This window comes from Xyrauchen texanus, chromosome 8 (genome assembly GCF_025860055.1).
Source record: "Xyrauchen texanus isolate HMW12.3.18 chromosome 8, RBS_HiC_50CHRs, whole genome shotgun sequence".
Taxonomy (NCBI): Eukaryota; Metazoa; Chordata; class Actinopteri; order Cypriniformes; family Catostomidae; genus Xyrauchen; species Xyrauchen texanus.
The window spans coordinates 10843011-10857330 of record NC_068283.1 but is presented as its reverse complement, the minus strand read 5'-3'; the positions used below and the strand labels follow the sequence as shown (position 1 = coordinate 10857330).

General features: G+C 39.9%; 1 pseudogene; it reads left to right on the top strand.

The window, feature by feature from the left end:
• Window positions 1-2136: 2136 nt before the first annotated feature.
• LOC127647522 (4-galactosyl-N-acetylglucosaminide 3-alpha-L-fucosyltransferase 9-like) lies at window positions 2137-8531 on the top strand (annotated as a pseudogene).
• The last annotated feature ends 5789 nt before the right edge of the window (window positions 8532-14320 follow it).

The window sequence follows — 14320 nt, the reverse complement described above, 5'->3', positions numbered from 1 at the left end:
CCGCCCTCCGAGCCTCCCGAGCCTCCTACGGCTCCGCCGCTCGAGCCACTCAAGCCTTCGACGGCTCCGCCCTCAGAGCCTCCCGAGCCTCCTATGGCTCCGCCTCCCGAGCCTCCTCCGGTACCGCCTCTCAAGCCACTCAAGCCTTCGACGGCTCCACCCTCAGAGCCTCCTACGTCTCTGCCCCAGAGACTCCAGAGTCTTCCTGGTCTCCGCTCCTAGAGTCTCCCACGGCGCTGCCTACCCCGGCTCCGCCTCCTGAGCCTCCTTCGGTTCCACCTCCTGAGCCTCCCTCAGCTCCACCTTCTGGGCCTTCTGAGCCATCACCTCCCTCGGCTCCGCCTCAGAGGTCCTCCTTGGCTCCGCCTCACGTGGCTCCGCCGGCCTCCCCTGTGGCCACTCCATCTCCTAGGCCACCAAAACCGGCCTCTGTCCTGTGGTCATCACCCAGGTCCCCTGAACCGGCCCTTGGCCCACGACCACCTCCCAGGCCTCCTGACCCGGTCCCTGTCTTGTGGCCTCCTCCCGGGGCTTCTGACCCTGTTCCCGTCCTGTGGCCTCCTCCCAGGCCCCCTGAACCAGTCCCTGTCCTGTGGCTTCTCCCCAGACCTCCTGACCCAGCCCCAGTCCCGTGGCCTCTCCACAGGCCCCCTGATCCAGTCCCTGTCCCGTGGCCTCCACCCAGGCCTCCTGACCCTGTTCCCGTCCTGAGTCCTCTCTCCTGGCCTCCTGACCCAGTCCCCGTCCAGTGGCCTCCTCCCAGGTTCCCCAAACCTGTCCTTGCCCGGTGGCCAGCTCCCAGACCATCAAAACATGTCCCTGCCCGGTCGATACCTCCTTGGCCCCCTAACTCTCATCTCCATTCGTGCCCTCGTGGACTGTCTCATTTCCCCCCCGGACTTCCTATCTGCCCCTGGCATCTCCCGGACCTGCCTGTCTTGCCCTCTGTGCCCCCCGGACTTCCTACCTGCCCAGTGTACCCCCCTGGTCTGCCTGTCTGCCCATGTGCCCACTTGTACTGTCTGTTTGCCCCTGGTGCCCTCATGTTGTTCTTGTGGAGTTTTGTCTTTTGTTGTTTGTTATCAAGGATCGTCTGGTATCCGATCCTTAAGGGGGCTATGTAACGGTTACCCTGTCTTGTCCCTCTGTTGCCCTTTGTTTGTGATTTTGTCACTTTTGGTATTCCTTAGTTTTCACTTTTGTCACGCTTGTACCTCCATAGTCTTGTGTTCACTGTTCATTGTTTCCACCTGCCCTTGTTAATTTGCCTTTGGTTTCTGTTAATCACCTTGTTATCTTGTTTGAGTTCTGTTCTTTCATTGGCCCCTTTTCCCATGTTTGTGTATTTATACCCCGTGTCTTTGTTCAGTCTTCGTCGATCGTTGTTTGATGTTAACCCGGTGTATGTTTCCCTCCCGAGTTCCCTGTTCGTGTTTACCTTGGTCAGCTTACTCAGTTTATGTTTCATTTCCCCATCGTGGGTTGTTACTTTGTGTTTTTCCTGTGTTGTTCATTTAATAAAGTTCAACTGCGTTTGGATCCGCATCTCCTCGTCTGCTTCGTTACTCAAGCATAACATCTATAATGTCCTCAAAAATATTCAAACTGGTTTGCCTGGTCTGCATGATAGTTTAATAAAATTGATAATACTGCCATTGCTCATATGGTCTCTGAGCCTAGCACCCATCCCAAAAAAGAAAGAAAATACTCAGCTTTAGCAATTGCCCATGAGAATCCCTGGTGGTACATTAGGAATCAGTAATTACAGAGCAGTATTTAAGACACTCGTCCATCTTCAAACTTAATGTGATCTTGATTTTGATTATGACAGTGGTGTTGTATAATTGAGATGTATGCATTACAATAGACTATTGTGGTGTCATAATCAAGGAAACACAATTACAGTCTGTTCCTCAGAGAGAGAGAGAGAGAGAGAGAAATAAGACTTCATGCTGACAGCAGAAGAGCTGTAAAGAGCAATAGATTTACCACCAAACCATAAACTGTGAGGAGGCAATGTTCATGTAAAAGACAGGTGTGTAAAGGGAGCATATTCAAGGTATTCTTGTTCGGAGCATTTCTGATGAGGTCTGGGATGACAGGAAAAGCCCTCATAGGATCACAGTCTCATATGGCATGTTTGTGAAGGTAAGTTCTTTGACAGAGTGGAATGGATGAAGGTTACGTTAATTTTTAAAGATGTTTCTTGATGAAGAGATCAATGATGGATTTGTTTTGCATTTGTTTATTTATTTGTTTTATTTAAGGAAGTCATTCTTTACACACCATCGTTTTTATTTTTTTCTTTGGGCAACTTTTGAAGAATCTTCAAGCAGTTCATAGTGACAGCAGCTGTCAAAAATAGCATAAAAGTATTGTGCGCTATATTCCTAGACTTTCCCAGCCTGTTCCTAGCCATTCAAGAGCTTTGTGTGCAAAAGACAAAGTTGCTATTCAATGAAAATCTCCTTCACCATCAAGCTCAGATTAAAAAAATGTTTGAAATAATTGCACTGGTACTTGTGTGTCCTAAGCAACCGCCACTTAATGATTCAATGATAGGATGTGATGGCAATGAATCACCTTGGAAAAGGTAAATCAGAAGTAAAAAAATCCAAGGTGTTATAACTAGAGCATGTTTGACCTGCCCAGCATGCGATGAACACACTGACAACACAACTCAACACCTTAATCATAATCATAACTCAAAATACATAATATATTCTGTAAATCGCTTTATTCTATATTGAGTCTTGTTCTCTCAGCCATGGTTATAGAACAAATAGGTTTAACCCTCTGGGGTCTGAGGGTGTTTTGGGCCCTGGAGAAATTTTGACATGCCTTGACATTTGTGCTTTTTTCAGTTGCTTAAAAACATATTAATGGCTAAAGTCTGATAACACTGTATTCAACACAAACTGGGCTACAATAATATGTGAGCAACATGTATGTACAGGTTTGTATTTTTGAGAAAATAACGTTTATGCGTGAAAAAACGAAAATTTTAAGTCACTGAAGTAAGGCCATATAACACATACTAAACATTTGTCCACAAGACTTTTGAGAACTGGATCTTGTAGCCTTGCGTTTTTGCTACAAAATGATGTGAAAAATCATCCTGATCACTCATTCATACAAAACAATATAGTCATTTAACTTTTGTGTGACAATTTTAGTGCTGAATGGTAATATGCGAGGAGGCGTGAACGATCATGAATATTGAGGTAATTCACACCTGAGGACACAAAGACCACTCCTCTGGGCCTATCAATGAGGAATGTGACAAAGAGAGAATTAATGTGAGGAGACTTAATGATCAAAATCAAGTTTTAAGTTAAAAGAAGTAATCTGACTATATATTTTCTTTACATAAAGACTTTACTTAATTTTAGACCTACACTACCATTAAAAGAAGTCTCTTCTGCTCACCAAGACTGCATTTATTTGATCAAAAATACATATGATAATATGCTGATTTTCTAATATGGGCATATTTAAAGTGCATTTTACTAATTTAACCTAAACACATATTTGCAAGCACAAGCTTTGTTGATGATAATGAGGCAGCATAAACACATTAAAATATAATCTAACATTCATATTATTTTTAGATCATATTACATATCATATTTATATCATACAGCATACAATGTAAATAACAACATTTACATGTAACTAAAACTTGCCTATTAGGACATGTCAATACTTTGAATGTCAAACTTTGAATCCTGTCTGGAAACAGTCCCACTAGTAAAATATGTACATGTTTATATAAAATAGCATGTCAGCTAATGAAAACTAAACGACTTACTCGTTTGAAATTGTATCCTCTGCTGGTCAAGTCACTCTTCAAAATACAAACGTTCATCGGAGTCCCGCTCTTCTTCTCAGAAAAATGTTAACTCTTCCTTAATAGCCAAGAGTTTGATCGCCTGTGTATCGTTACAAACATGCAGAAAAGTTTAGTTGTGTTTGTTTACATCAAATCTCGCAGTCGGGGGCGTGTACTTTTCCCTTGATCGCCTCAGCACATTAGCGTATGAATGGCGCGCTCTGCTGGTGGGTGGGATCACATTACAGATAATGAAGCTGCGCCAGGAAAACCGTACATCGCTTTGTTTCATACAGATTACATTGCAGGAGAATATTTGTTTTAAATTTGAATTGTTTTATTTAAAAGTAGACATTTTAAGCTTTCTTTAGACATATGTTTCATGTTTGTGTGAGAAGAATTCGCGGAGTTTAAGTTAATTTTATTGACGTGTTTCTGAAATATGATCGTGAACACAGAGACTGCTGAAAGCTCACCCTTTTTATTTTATTTATAAAAAAAAAAAAAACACAAGGTTTTGATGTTAATATGAGTGTACACAAAAAAAGAAGACCCTCTATAGTTTATAATCACGTATTGATTGTATTTATATGACCATAAATGACGGAGTATTTTAAGTCTATGTTGCTGCTATGTGAAAAAAAACCAGCAAAACGCTCCAGCGCGTTTGCCGTCCCCAGAGGGTTAAAGAGTAACCCATTCTGTTTACCAATGTGCTGACTCTTAACATTGTAATGACACCAGTGCAAATAATTCTAAAAAGCTTCACAGTCCTTTGCACCTAATAAATGCAATGTCTAAATACTGATGCTGAATTCTACATAATTATTGTACATGCTTTAGTAGTCAATTTAATAAGAATTACTTCAAAGGCATATTTCAAATTCTGTCTTCATTCAGTCACCCTCATGTCATTCCAAACCTGTAATACTTTCATGGATCACAAAAGGACACAAAGCAGTGACTAGTATGTGGTCAAACTAAAAATAAGACCAAAACAGGGTTCCCACGCTCATGAAAAACCTGGAAATATCAGGGAATTTTAGAATTGGGTTTTTCAGGCCTGAAAAAAGTCATGAAAATCAACAATATCTTAAAAGTCATGGCAATTTCTATACGCATTTTTCTAGTTATGCTCTACTCCAAAACATTGAATTACTTAAATATTTCTCTTGTTTAGAGCTTTTGTAAAATAGAATAGAATAGAAATTGCTTGCAAGCAATAATGATGTCATTTGATTTGGTTATTTTCAGTTAATTGGTCAAAATGGTTCACAAATTGATCTGAATGATTCATTAGCAAATCAGTCTGAATACAAATGAATTCACAAATGACTGGCAAAGTCTTAAAAATGTCATGGCATTTCATTGGTCAAAAAGGGTGTGAACCCTGAAAAAAGCACCATAAATCTATAAAAGTAGTTCTATAAAATGGTAAATGGTCTGCACTTATATAGCGCCTTTTTAAGCCTTAACGGTATTCAAAGCACTTTACACTGCATCGCATTCACCTATTCACACACACATTCATACACCAATGGTGGCAGAGCTGCTATGTAAGGTGCTAGCCTGCCATTGGGAGCAACTTGGGGTTCAGTGTCTTGCCCAAGGACACTTCAGCATGTGGAGTCGTGTGGGCTGGGATTCAAACCACCAACGCTGCGATTAGTGGCCAACCCACTCTACCAACTGAGCCACAGCTGCCCTAAAACTATACATTCCAAAAGTTTTCTGAAGCCATATGATAGAACAGACTGAAATTTAAGTAATTATTTACTTAAATTTATTATTTACACTCCCCAAATCTCATTCGCTTCCCAATAATCAAACTGTATTGATTGTAAAATGGACACAAACCAAAAGCGTTTGGCAGAACTGATGTCAAACCTGGAGGGATGGGTTTATAGTGCCTCTGCAGACACTGTAATGATATTGGTCTTCACCATCTTAGAGGATCATCTAAACTGAATAATTTGTACAAGATAGCAAAATCGTAATATATCGTATTAATTTTGTTCCCAAAGTGACCAACTAATCAACCAACAACTTTTCAAATCGATACAATGTATGCATCAAATTTGAGCAAGCCTCCTTTCCAACACTTCGAAATGAAACATCTGTGAACACATTTAGCTACTCATTCCATATTTATTTATGCAATACAAAAGGCTGATGAATGTCAACAACCTATGCAAAATGATCACACAGGAAGTCTGCATGTTGTTTCAGAGAGTTCCAATACCCTAAGATTGGCCGCATTATGCCGACTCACTGACAAGAGGCATCTCCTATCAGACATTTGCATCGGGTCACACTTGTTTACCTTCCCTTGTGATGTGATCGGAAGTGTGTTGTGTCAGCAGTGTGGGAGACCTGGGTTCGGATCCCGCATTGAAACTAGGAAGTAATTGTGTGTGTATAATCAGAGATGAGCACAATTCAGATTGTACTTTTATCTTTAACATTACATTTTTACTCCATTGATGGTTAGGTTTAGGTTTGGGGTTTGGGTTTTCAGTTTAGAAAATATGCATTCCTCTGTATACTTCCCTGTAGTACAGCTGAAAACACCTCCCTTCACAACTCTCTTTTGACACTACTCTGTGGACATTACACCTGAAAAATGGAACTTACACGTGACCATACACCCAAATCCATGTACTGCTTTGACCACTGGGGGCAGTGTTTCGGATTTCAGTATTGACCTGTTTCATTTGACTGCTATTGGATGCCATAAAAATCTTCTTCTGGAGTTAAAAGCAGCTCCTACATTCATACAGACTGGATCATCACAGATGGTTTTAAATACTGGGACTAAATCATACCAGAAAACAATACAAAATTATTTACTTCTGAATGAGAGATGTTTACGGTGATGTACTGGTAAGCGTGCGTATACTTGCCGGTCACACATCACACTCACTGGTGTATGGAGGTTAATCGTGAATAATATATCTTTAAATATCTGTGAAAGTCCAATTTAGAACTATTTGTGCTGTCTTCAGACCTGTATGAACTTTTACTTGGACTGGGTATGGAACAAAAGCAATTTTTTTATGTTTTTCTTGATATCATTTCTCTGGTGTTTTTCCATTCACCACCAATGTTTCCTCTAACTGATGGTCACAAATATGGCGGCTGCTTAGAAAAGTGACGTCACTGAAACGCGCAGACTGCACTTATTTCAAGTCTCATTTAATTTTAGCAAAAGAAGAATTTACCTTCTGTTTGCGATTTCACCGTGAGATCAGTCTGACCTGTAATATGCTTCTCTCATCTTGTTCTAAACCCTGATGTATTTTATTTCATCCATGGTACACAAAATTAAAAAGTTATTTTCTATCTATTAAAAGCATGGTTAGGTTTAGGTTTGGGTTAGGGTTTAAACATAAAATCATTGTTTGTTGGGAGTAAAAGTCGTGCGGTTTTGTGTGAGCCTACTCGAACAATTTATTTTTATTTATTCATCTTTTACTATTGTTACAACTTCTCATAAGATCAGTTTGCTGTAGCTAATGTGTCTTTATGTTGTGAATTAGCTCATTTTGTATCTATCTGATGTTGATTTCATTTTATATTTAAAAGTTACAGTCATTCAGGTTGATTGGATCAATTTAAATATTTATTGTAAATGAACACCACAGTGTGTATTTTATACGATTAGAAATAAATGCCTTCATAAAAGGTAAAAAATGCCCCTCAAAATCTATTTCAGGGGGACAATATTGCCCCCTATATAACAGTACATCTCTGACAATTACATCTGACAAATGTAACTATTTCTTGAATGTTTCTATTAAGAGGTCAAACAATGTCAAGCAGATTTGGCAGCTTTCTGCGTCCCTCCCTGCTTGGTGTCTTGCTGCTAATGGGCCTGCTCATGATCTCATGCCTGCTAATGTATGACAGCTCATCCATCAGCTATTTCACACACCACTTTAAACCCATCAGACAAGAGCAAAGAGAGTACTGATTCTCATCTGGCAGTGGCCTTTTAACCAGTCTTTTGACCTAGACATCTGCAAGTCACAGTTCAACATAGACATCTGTCACCTGACTGATGATCACGAGGTATACAGCAAAGCAGACGGCGTGCTAATTAATCATCGGGACATTAAATGGGACTCTTCCAATTTGCCCAAATCACCTCATCTTAACCCTCCCCATCATAAATGGATCTGGATGAATTTGGAGTCGCCATTGAACACGCCTCAAATCCCTGGTCTGCATAACCTATTTAATGTGTCGCTCAGTTACAGGCAATATGTGGACATCAGAGTGTCATATGGATGAGTTGTTCCAAGCAATCAGAAGTTGAGAGACTTGCTCTGACAAAATGCTCTGGTGGATTGTCAGTAACTTTCAGTTTCACCATCAGAGGACAAGGTACTATGCTGAGCTTCAGAGGTACCTGGAAAGTCCACACTTTTGGTGGCTCCTTCAACCAGCCTGTTTCGGAAGAAACGTATTGAGAAATCGAGCTTGTTGTAGATTTTATCTTTCTTTTGAGAACTCTGAGCACAATGACTACATCACCGAGAAACTCTACAATGGTACAGTGCCCATATTGCTTGGCCCATCTAGAAAGAACAATGAGCGTTTCATCCCCCGATATGCATTTATCCATGTGGATGACTTCCCCTCTTGCAAAGTTTCTTCTTCTTTACAGCCGGTACTTAAACTAGAGGCAATATTTTGAAGTGAAAATCAGCCATTTCCCCAACAAACATGCTTGCTACAGCTGTGATTACATCAGGCGACACAAAGAGTATCAAGTGCTCACAAATGTTTACCAGTACTGGGATGTGAGTGAAGGATTAGAGGAGCCATGGTATATGTCCGAATACACTCTAAAACCAATCAGACTTTAATCTGGATAGATTTAAGATGTCTAAGATGTAAATGAATAGGACATATAGCTTCACCATAAAGCCCTTTCTAAAATTATTGATGTATAAATAAGTATTCAGTCTACTTCAAATGAACATGAATAACATAGAGTGTTGGGTGAGATACTTGCCCAACACTACATGTAACACTGTAAAGTAATCCATTACAGATTATCAATTACTTCACTAAAATTGTAATCAGATTACTGAATAATTCTTTGAAATAAATAATCAAATTAATTTACTTTTCAATTTAAGTAACTTATAAAAAAAACTTTCACAGTTATTAATTAAAAAATGTCATTCTTGTTCATTGTCACAACCAGCCACTCAGCACTACGTGTTTCTATCTTATGCCGAGTTTAAACTGCACAATTTTAAGCACGATTTTCGACTCACCGACAGATCTGTGGAGATCACCGACAAAAGACTGAAATCATAGGCAAATCAGAGCTCGCTCCCATGAATATATATATATTTTTTTTTATAATTTTGAAGAGAGAGAAAAAAAAAACATTTGAAGAGAGAGAAAAAAAATACATTTTGAAGAAAGAAAAAAAATTATTTCGAAGAGAGAAAAAAAAAATTGAAGAGAGAAAAGAATTTTTGGAAGAGAGAAAATGTGTATTTTTTAAGAGACCTATAATTGTATCTGAATTCGGATAGAACCAGAAGTGGGCGTGGTTTAAACCGGAAGTGCGTCAAAAAGTACAATTTTAACTCTTATATTTAGGCTATGGCTTCTGTATATAAAGTATACCTCGGATAAGCCTATTTCAATATTATTATTATTATTATTATTATTGTATTTTTAGTATTACTATTTCATTATATTATTGATGAATTCTTTTATTTTTCTCATGAAGCTGAATATGTAGGCAACATAAACTGGAACATGTTGTTAACTGTGGTTTCTCCTGGTATTTCGGACATTAATATCTGCTGAAACAAAATTTTTGTTTATGTCTGTGCAGTGAGCAATTAACAATGTTATTCTTGGGGCATGAGGTTTCAAGCACACATTTTGTAGCGAACATTAAATACAAATATGAATATTAAAAGAAATGAGAGTAAATGAATATAGCCTACAAACTGAAAGCACCATAAATCTCTATCAGAAATATTTATGGTACACTTGAAGCTTATTTTGTGTTCACAGACAAGCCTCTTTATATTTCTACAAATGAAAAGCGAGAAAAAAAATAAGCATTTTTTTTTAATCCTACACGTGAAAGAATATTATGAATAGATTTACACTCTATGAAGTATTTAAACCTCTATGGAGCATTTAAACATTTTTGGAATAAAGGATTACCCAGATAATTACCTTAATGTGGATATTATAAATGTGGTCAGCTTACAGTCGATCTCCAATATAAAATCATCACTTCTTTGTGAACTTTCTATGTTGATTTAAAATATCACTTTATGCCTTTGCTCTCAGTCTTCTGAATATTTTTTCTATTATTCTGATTAATTAGTTTTAAAATCATTATTCGTACATTTCCGAATAAGGTATTTGGCTTTGGGCACATCCCTATATCACATTTAACTAATTTGTATTGTTCAGTCTGACTTAAGCAGCATACAATACTATTATAAATACTAAAATACAATCCAGAGGCCACAATCAAAAGAGATACAAAAAATGACTATGGTAGTATGTAATCATGGTAATGGTAATTATTAATTATAATCATATATATATATATGAAAAGGCAGTGGTCATTTGATAAAATGACTTTATTATGGTACTGCCAAAGTACTTTATGTATGGGATTTTCAGAAAGCACACGGTCATCCTACATTGCACTCTTAGCATAGGCCACAATAACTTAAAGTGCATTCGGTTTATAATATGCACTTTTTTATGCAATGTAATGCTCTCTGCAGTTGTGGTGCAGCTCAAGGACAAACAGTACCTTCAACTAAAGGCCACCAGAGAGAGTTTATTGATATAATTAAAGTTACCACTAGGTGATGCTGTGCCTTCATCCTCAACACTGCAGCAACTGCACTAAAATGAACATGGTTTGTTTCCAAACACAAGGGAATAACTTCTGTTTATTACACTTCAATGTACAACTTGAGCAATAACACTGACTCTTTGTTGCTATTCAGTGGTATATGACAAACAAACATGCACTTTTTTATGCTACTAATTCACTGCCTGCATTTTGGCAAGGCATATGCTTCAGCAAGACCTTCCTAATTAGGCCCCGTGCATGAAATTAATGAGTTTAAAGAAAACTTGTTACACACAAAATGGCAACGCTGCTATTAATTTGAAAGGAATTGGACTTATACTTATTATGGTATATGGAGAGCCCAGATACTTAATCATAATGAGGGGCTGGTAGTAAAATTGAGAGGAATATTAGAGCTGGCTCTGTGTATGTGTATGTGTGTGTGTGTGTGTGTGTGTGTGTGTGTGTGTGTGTGTGTGTGTCCCTTTAATGAGCTGGGTCAACCTGGGTTTGATTACTCTAAAGGCAATCCAAGTTTTAAATGTATGTTGGGAATTTCCAGTGATAGCAAAGAAAAAAGAGATCTCTTTAATATTGAGCAAACTAAGATTTTCACTGATGTCTACTAAGAGTTTTACCCTGAGAAGAAGACCCCAATAATACCATGTCTCATCTAAAGCTTCAACAGATCTCAACAATGTCTCAAACCACTGGTTCCCAACCCTGTTCCTTGAGGCCCCCCAACACATTTTGTATAGCTCCCTTTTCTTCCCATTTCAGGTCTTGGAGGCTCCACTAATGAGCAGATGAGTTGAATCGTGTGTTTTATTAGGGAGATATCCAAAATGTGTAGTGACGGGAACAGGGTTGGGAAACACCATTCAAACTGTGCTGAGATTTGCCAATTTACCAAAGTCTGTAGTCAGCATTAGCACATTTTAATATGAAATCAAACATTTCTCATCAAATTCTCTCAAGACCAAATGATGTGAACTGTACTATCAACATTCATGTTATAGCTCTATACTCTTACTGTATGTGAACAATTGTCATAGAATAAACATTTCTTAAATATAATATTAGAAAAAAAAACAAAAAAATGGTCTCAAAACATCTGAGAAAAAGTTGATACTTAGGATACTTAAGCATTTGCCTCTTCAATACAGGACACAATGCCTTCTACACAAGACTTTTTGCCATCCGACCAGCAAAGCATCTGCTAAAGTCTAGTCGCTAATATAGAGGGCAATACTGCCCTACAAAGGCTAAGTGCAGTAACTACAAATTTGGTCAAAAATGAGTTAAGACTTCTAATGGGCTTTATGACATGTGTTCTGTCTTGTGAAAAAATATCTGGGTTAAATTATGTCCCATTTCGTGATAAATGCATAACCACTATATAACATGTTTGACTGGCTGGTATAAAAATGTAAAGGCCTTTTTCGTTGTTTCTTTGTTTGCGTAGTTACTGCACTTAGCCTTTGTAGGGCAGAACAGGTGTCCCAGATGGGACAGTTGGAAACTCTTGATTTGGAGCAAAACCAATATGCTGCAAGAAGTCAACCTGAAAATGTCTATGCCATTACATCAATAAGGCTTTCAAAACTGTAAGTGCATGACTTCAGCTTAGAATTATAATAACAGCTTTCTGGATTGCTAGTCACGTCACTAGCAGCGTATTCAATGTCCCTAGATTGGTCACTCAGGGTCCATATTCGTAATGCCTCCGGGCAGCTATTTTGTAGTCATAAAAGTACAGCACCTGTCTAATAAATAGGGGAAGACTGAAATCTCCAAAATGGTAGATTAAGATTACAATCAAATGTAATTTAAACAATTACACACAGACAAAAAGAAAGAAGCTATTTTTCAGGCTGGTCCAGCAGAGGCATACACCTTCTCGATTTAACTGAAAGGTGATATCTGTCTCCAAAAATGTGATTGACTTTTCTACCTGTGAGGTGGGACTTCCTTTTCCATCCACCATATTGGTCGTTACTATTTCTACTATTCATTTTAATACAAGTGTTCAATTTCAGCCAAACTATGTCTGATTGTATGCAACAAATCCAGATTTTTTTTTTCTTATTATTATCATAATTAAGTCAAGCACTTGATTCTTAAAGGAAATGAAAGCTAAACTGTCATGTCTTATCTTGGTATGTCTCACTTCTGTTCTTTCCCTCTACTCTGCCGCCCTCTGTTGATCGTTATATGTTACCTTCCCTCTCCTTCCCTCCTCTTCCAGCTGTTTCTCATCTCCTCTGTATTCCTCGTTAATCCTCTTCCCACCTGTTCCCTCTCTCCTCTGATTAAGCTCTCTATTTCTCCCCTTGCTCTCGCTGCATTCTTTGTCGGATTCTCACTAAGTGTTACTCTCCGCTTACCCTGTCTGTTGCCCATGGACTTGCTCGGGATCTAAGGAAGCACTTGTTTTGTTCAGTTTTTTATCGCCCTCTCTGCGGGCTGTTTGTTTGTATTCCTCTCAAGGAGAAGACTTTGTGTTTGACATTATTCCCTGAGCTTCATTAAAAGACTCTGTTTTGCTACATCGCTTTTGGGTCCTCACTTACCATCATAACAGAAGAATCCGACCAAGATGGACCCAGCGACACCGGTCTCACTCCTGTCAGCCGTCAAGCACCAGGGAGCAATGTTGGGCAGACATGAGGCAGAGCTGTCTGCGGCACGACACGCCATTGAGGGCCTGGCTGCTCAAGTCTCCGAACTTTCGAGGCAGATTCTTCTCCTTCGCCCCAAGCCACCGGTCACCTCCAGGGCTCCCGAGCCTCCAGAGCCCAGGATTAATAACCCGCCGTGCTACACTGGTGAGCCCTCTGAATGCCGTGCTTTTCTCACCCAGTGTGACGTTGTTTTTTCTCTCCAGCCCACTACTTATGCCCAGAGCAGAGCCCGTATCGCCTACGTTGTTTCTCTCCTTTCTGGATGGGCTCGAGAGTGGGGAATGACCATCTGGGAGGCGGAGGCTGAATGTACTAACTGTTATCAGGATTTCAAGGAGGAGATGATACGGGTATTTGACCGCTCTGTTTTTGGTGAAGAGGCATCCCGGGTCTTATCGTCTTTGCGTCAGGGTAAGCGGTCTGTTACTGACTACTCCATTGAGTTCCATACTCTCGCAGCCTCCTGTGACTGGAACGAGCCAGCACTGCTTGCCCGTTTTTTGGATGGTCTCTGCACGGAGATTCAGGAGGAGATTCTTTCCCGAGAGGTTCCCTCCCGCATGGATGCCTTGATCGAGCTTGCTATTCGCCTAGAGAGACGTTTTGATCGCCGTCGCCGAGCTCGCGACCAGGAGCCCACATTTTCCTTTGCTCCCCTCTCCACAGCACTACCACCCTCCGCCACCACCTTGGTTCCTGAGCCCATGCAACTGGGGGGCATCCGCATTTCGGCTAAGGAAGAGGAGCGGAGAATCACCCACCGTCTCTGCCTCTACTGCGGTTCTGCCTCACACTTCGTGACCTCCTGCCCGGTAAGAGGCCAGTGCTCGCCAGTAAGAGGAGAGCTACTGGTGAGCGCTACTACTCTGGTCTCTCCTTCGAGGTCTTGCACCACTCTTCCTGTCCATCTCCGCTGGACTGGCTCTGCTGCCACCTGCAGAGCGTTGA